Below are 5,750 nucleotides of genomic sequence, written 5' to 3' on the forward strand. Positions count from 1 at the left end.
TCAGAAACTCAGGCCGAGCTGCCTGGAGCCCAGGGGCGGCTGTAAAGTCTGTGGAGTGCCGCTGTGTCCCTGGATGAAATGAGAAAAAAGGTGGAAAAATGGCAAAGTGTCAAGGGAGCTAGGCAGAAACCCATGCCGAGCTGCCTGGAGCCCAGGGGCGGCTGTAAAGTCTGTGGAGTGCCGCTGTGTCCCTGGATGAAATGAGAAAAAAGGTGAAAAAATGGCAAAGTGTCAAGGGAGCTAGGCAGAAACCCATGCCTAGGGTCCTGGAGCCCAGGGGCCGCGGGAAAGTCTGTGGAGAGCCGCTGTGTCCCTGGATGAAATGAGAAAAAAGGTGAAAAAATGGCAAAGTGTCAACGGAGCGAGGCGGGATCTAAGGCCGAGCTGCCTGGAGCCCAGGGGCGGCTGTAAAGTCTGTGGAGTGCCGCTGTGTCCCTGGATGAAATGAGAAAAAGGGTGAAAAAATGGCAAAGTGTCAAGGGAGCTAGGCAGAAACCCATGCCTAGGGTCCTGGAGCCCAGGGGCCGCGGGAAAGTCTGTGGAGAGCCGCTGTTGCCCTGGATGAAATGAGAAAAAAGGTGAAAAAATGGCAAAGTGTCAAGGGAGCTAGGCAGAAACCCATGCCTAGGGTCCTGGAGCCCAGGGGCGGTTCTAAAGCCTGTGAGAGCCGCTGTTGCCCTGGATGAAATGAGAAAAAAGGTGAAAAAATGGCAAAGTGTCAAGGGAGCTAGGCAGAAACCCATGCCTAGGGTCCTGGAGCCCAGGGGCGGTTCTAAAGTCTGTGAGAGCCGCTGTGTCCCTGGATGAAATGAGAAAAAAGGTGAAAAAATGGCAAAGTGTCAAGGGAGAAATTCAGAAACTCAGGCCGAGCTGGCTGGAGCCCAGGGGCGGCTGCAAAGTCTGTGGAGAGCCGCTGTGTCCCTGGATGAAATGAGAAAAAAGGTGAAAAAATGGCAAAGTGTCAAGGGAGCTAGGCAGAAACCCATGCCGAGCTGCCTGGAGCCCAGGGGCGGCTGTAAAGTCTGTGGAGTGCCGCTGTGTCCCTGGATGAAATGAGAAAAAAGGTGAAAAAATGGCAAAGTGTCAAGGGAGCTAGGCAGAAACCCATGCCTAGGGTCCTGGAGCCCAGGGGCGGCTGCAAAGTCTGTGGAGAGCCGCTGTGTCCCTGGATGAAATGAGAAAAAAGGTGAAAAAATGGCAAAGTGTCAAGGGAGAAATTCAGAAACCCATGCCTAGGGTCCTGGAGCCCAGGGGCCGCGGGAAAGTCTGTGGAGAGCCGCTGTGTCCCTGGATGAAATGAGAAAAAAGGTGAAAAAGTAACAAAGTGTCAAGGGAGAAATTCAGAAACCCAGGCCGAGCTGCCTGGAGCCCGGGGGCGGCTGCAAAGTCTGTGGAGAGCCGCTGTGTCCCTGGATGAAATGAGAAAAAAGGTGAAAAAATGGCAAAGTGTTAAGGGAGAAATTCAGAAACCCAGGCCGAGCTGCCTGGAGCCCAGGGGCGGCTGCAAAGTCTGTGGAGAGCCGCTGTGTCCCTGGATGAAATGAGAAAAAAGGTGAAAAAATGGCAAAGTGTCAAGGGAGAAATTCAGAAACTCAGGCCGAGCTGCCTGGAGCCTCAAAGCGGATAGAAATAGCGTGGAGAGCCGCTGTTAAGCCAGACGCCCTCTGGCGGACACAGGCAGGAGTTGCAGTAAATGCATTGAAGTCAATGGGCGAGAGTAAGCCATGCCTTGCGTCCTGGAGCCCAGGGGCGGTTCTAAAGTCTGTGAGAGCCGCTGTGTCCCTGGATGAAATGAGAAAAAGGGTGAAAAAATGGCAAAGTGTCAAGGGAGCTAGGCAGAAACCCATGCCTAGGGTCCTGGAGCCCAGGGGCCGCGGGAAAGTCTGTGGAGAGCCGCTGTTGCCCTGGATGAAATGAGAAAAAAGGTGAAAAAATGGCAAAGTGTCAAGGGAGCTAGGCAGAAACCCATGCCTAGGGTCCTGGAGCCCAGGGGCGGTTCTAAAGCCTGTGAGAGCCGCTGTGTCCCTGGATGAAATGAGAAAAAAGGTGAAAAAATGGCAAAGTGTCAAGGGAGAAATTCAGAAACTCAGGCCGAGCTGGCTGGAGCCCAGGGGCGGCTGCAAAGTCTGTGGAGAGCCGCTGTGTCCCTGGATGAAATGAGAAAAAAGGTGAAAAAATGGCAAAGTGTCAAGGGAGCTAGGCAGAAACCCATGCCGAGCTGCCTGGAGCCCAGGGGCGGCTGTAAAGTCTGTGGAGTGCCGCTGTGTCCCTGGATGAAATGAGAAAAAAGGTGAAAAAATGGCAAAGTGTCAAGGGAGCTAGGCAGAAACCCATGCCTAGGGTCCTGGAGCCCAGGGGCGGCTGCAAAGTCTGTGGAGAGCCGCTGTGTCCCTGGATGAAATGAGAAAAAAGGTGAAAAAATGGCAAAGTGTCAAGGGAGAAATTCAGAAACCCATGCCTAGGGTCCTGGAGCCCAGGGGCCGCGGGAAAGTCTGTGGAGAGCCGCTGTGTCCCTGGATGAAATGAGAAAAAAGGTGAAAAAGTAACAAAGTGTCAAGGGAGAAATTCAGAAACCCAGGCCGAGCTGCCTGGAGCCTCAAAGCGAATAGAAATAGCGTGGAGAGCCGCTGTTAAGCCAGACGCCCTCTGGCGGACACAGGCAGGAGTTGCAGTAAATGCATTGAAGTCAATGGGCGAGAGTACCCAATGCGCCAAAAAAGTGCTGAAAATATGACAAAGTGTCAAATGAATGGGAGTCAATGGGCGAGAGTACCCAATGCACCAAAAAAGTGCTGAAAATATGACAAAGTGTCAAATGAATGGGAGTCAATGGGCGAGAGTACCCAATGCACAAAAAAAGTGCTGAAAAAGTCCACACGAGCCTAGTCAGAAATGCAGGCCGAGGCGGCTGGAGCCCCAAAGCGGCTATAAAAAGCGTGGAGAGCCGCTGTCGCCCCGGAGAAACGGAGAAAAAGTGCTGAAAAAAGGCCCACGTCCTAACGGACCGAGGCGGAAGTGCAGGCGAGGCGGCAGGAGTCTGAAAACCGCTATAAAAAGCGTGGAGAGCCGCTGTCGCCCCGGAGAAACGGAGAAAAAGTGCTGAAAAAAGGCCTAAATCCTAACGGACCTAGGCGGAAGTGCAGGCGAGGCGGCAGGAGTCTGAAAACGGCTATAAAATGCGTGGAGAGCCGCTGTCGCCCCGGAGAAACGGAGAAAAAGTGCTGAAAAAAGGCCTAAATCCTAACGGACCGAGGCGGAAGTGCAGGCGAGGCGGCAGGAGTCTGAAAACGGCTATAAAATGCGTGGAGAGCCGCTGTCGCCCCGGAGGAACGGAGAAAAAGTGCTGAAAAAAGGCCTAAATCCTAACGGACCGAGGCGGAAGTGCAGGCGAGGCGGCAGGAGTCTGAAAACGGCTATAAAATGCGTGGAGAGCCGCTGTCGCCCCGGAGGAACGGAGAAAAAGTGCTGAAAAAAGGCCTAAATCCTAACGGACCGAGGCGGAAGTGCAGGCGAGGCGGCAGGAGTCTGAAAACGGCTATAAAATGCGTGGAGAGCCGCTGTCGCCCCGGAGGAACGGAGAAAAAGTGCTGAAAAAAGGCCTAAATCCTAACGGACCGAGGCGGAAGTGCAGGCGAGGCGGCAGGAGTCTGAAAGCGGCTATAAAACGCGTGGAGAGCCGCTCGGATGATTTTTCAAAGTGTCAAATGAATGGGAGTGAATGGGGCAGAGTACCCAATGTGTAAAAAAAGTGCTGAAAAAACGACAAAGTCCACACGAGCCTAGTCAGAAATGCAGTCCGAGGCGGCTGGAGCCCCAAAGCGGCTATAAAACGCGTGGAGAGCCGCTCGGATGATTTTTCAAAGTGTCAAATGAATGGGAGTGAATGGGGCAGAGTACCCAATGTGTAAAAAAAGTGCTGAAAAAACGACAAAGTCCACACGAGCCTAGTCAGAAATGCAGTCCGAGGCGGCTGGAGCCCCAAAGCGGCTATAAAATGCGTGGAGAGCCGCTCGGATGATTTTTCAAAGTGTCAAATGAATGGGAGTGAATGGGGCGGAGTACCCAATGCGCGAAAAAAGTGCTGAAAAAACGACAAAGTCCACACGAGCCTAGTCAGAAATGAAGGCCGAGGCGGCTGGAGCCCCAAAGCGGCTATAAAATGCGTGGAGAGCCGCTCGGATGATTTTTCTAAGTGTGAAATGAATGGGAGTGAATGGGGCGGAGTACCCAATGCGCGAAAAAAGTGCTGAAAAAACGACAAAGTGTCAAATGAATGGGAGTCAATGGGCGGAGTACCCAATGCGCGAAAAAAGTGCTGAAAAAATGACAAAGTGTCAAATGAATGGGAGTCAATGAGTGTTTTGGTCGACCAGGAAAAAACGCGTTTACGGGAGAGGGTAAATCAGCCGAGAGGGGGGGGGGGGGTATACTTTACCCTCTCCCGTAAATGCCATTTTTCCTGGTTGACCAAAACACCTCCAGCACGATTTCGGAAACCCAGTTTTTAGAAACACTGACCTCCAGGGGAAGTACCGAGAAAAGCACACTTTTGAATCCGCTTTTGACGCACTGAAACACGGACGTGAGCTGGGGCTGTGCCGCTCTTGGAAAACCCCTGGAGGTTATTTTCTAAAACGGGTTTCCGCGTCCCCCTGGGCGCCCGTGTTGGGCCGCGCAAGGCGGTCCGGGCTGCCCACCCCATCTGAGTGCCCCGTTGGGCCGCGTGCATGGCAGGCATCCAAGGAAGGCTGATGAGCAGCGGTGATGATGATGATGAGACACCAGCTGCAATTTTGACAAAGTGTCACCTCTCAAGCATTTCCAAGCGTGACACAAACAAAAGGGAACGGGAACTTTTATATGAGTGACTTGTGCTTCTTTTTCTCCAAGTGTCACTCCACAGCTGGCACCCAGGCTGTGTGACGCAGGTGTCCGACGAGGAGCGCCCGCGATGGGCCGCGTCAGGCGGCCCGGGCCGCGCTATCACCTCCGGATGACAACATCCAAAGGAGCACGTTGGTGCTTGCTGGGAGTTTGCGCACGCGATAGGCGACGCCTGGCGGCCCTGGCCGCGCCTCGCCAGCGGGTAATGACGACCGCGAGCGCCATGCTGCGCCGATGGAGCTGTCCGAGGAGCGAGAGCGCCCGCCATGGGCGGCATCCGGCGGCCCCTGGCCGTGCTTCGTCTGCGGGTCGCTCTCCACCTCCGGGTGGCCAATCCGAGGTGTCCGAAAAGTGTGTGCGCTCGCCATGGGCGGCATCCGGCGGCCTCTGGCCGTGCTTCGTCTGCGGGTGCACACTCGGAGCGAGGCTCCTGCTCGCTCCGGCGCGGTAGCTTTGTCCGCGCTCCACCTCCGGGTGGCGAATCCCAAAAAGCAGCACTTTGGTGCTACGAAGGTGTCAGAAGAGTGTGTGCGCCCGCCATGGGCGGCATCCGGCGGCCTCTGGCCGTGCTTCGTCTGCGGGTGCACACTAGGCGCGGTGGCTTTGTCCGCGCTCCACCTCCGGGTGGCGAATCCCAAAAAGCAGCACTTGGGTGCTTCGTAGGTGTCAGAAAAGTGTGTGCGCCCGCCATGGGCGGCATCCGGCGGCCTCTGGCCGTGCTTCGTCTGCGGGCGCACACTCGGAGCGAGGCTGCTGCTCGCTCCGGCGCGGTGGCTGGGTCCGCGCTCCACCTCCGGGTGGCGGAAGGAATCGAAAAGGAGCACTTTGCTGCTTCGCAGGTGTCAGAGGAGTGGGAGCGCCCGCCA

Source organism: Dunckerocampus dactyliophorus, unplaced genomic scaffold (genome assembly GCF_027744805.1).
Source record: "Dunckerocampus dactyliophorus isolate RoL2022-P2 unplaced genomic scaffold, RoL_Ddac_1.1 HiC_scaffold_22, whole genome shotgun sequence".
Lineage (NCBI taxonomy): Eukaryota > Metazoa > Chordata > Actinopteri > Syngnathiformes > Syngnathidae > Dunckerocampus > Dunckerocampus dactyliophorus.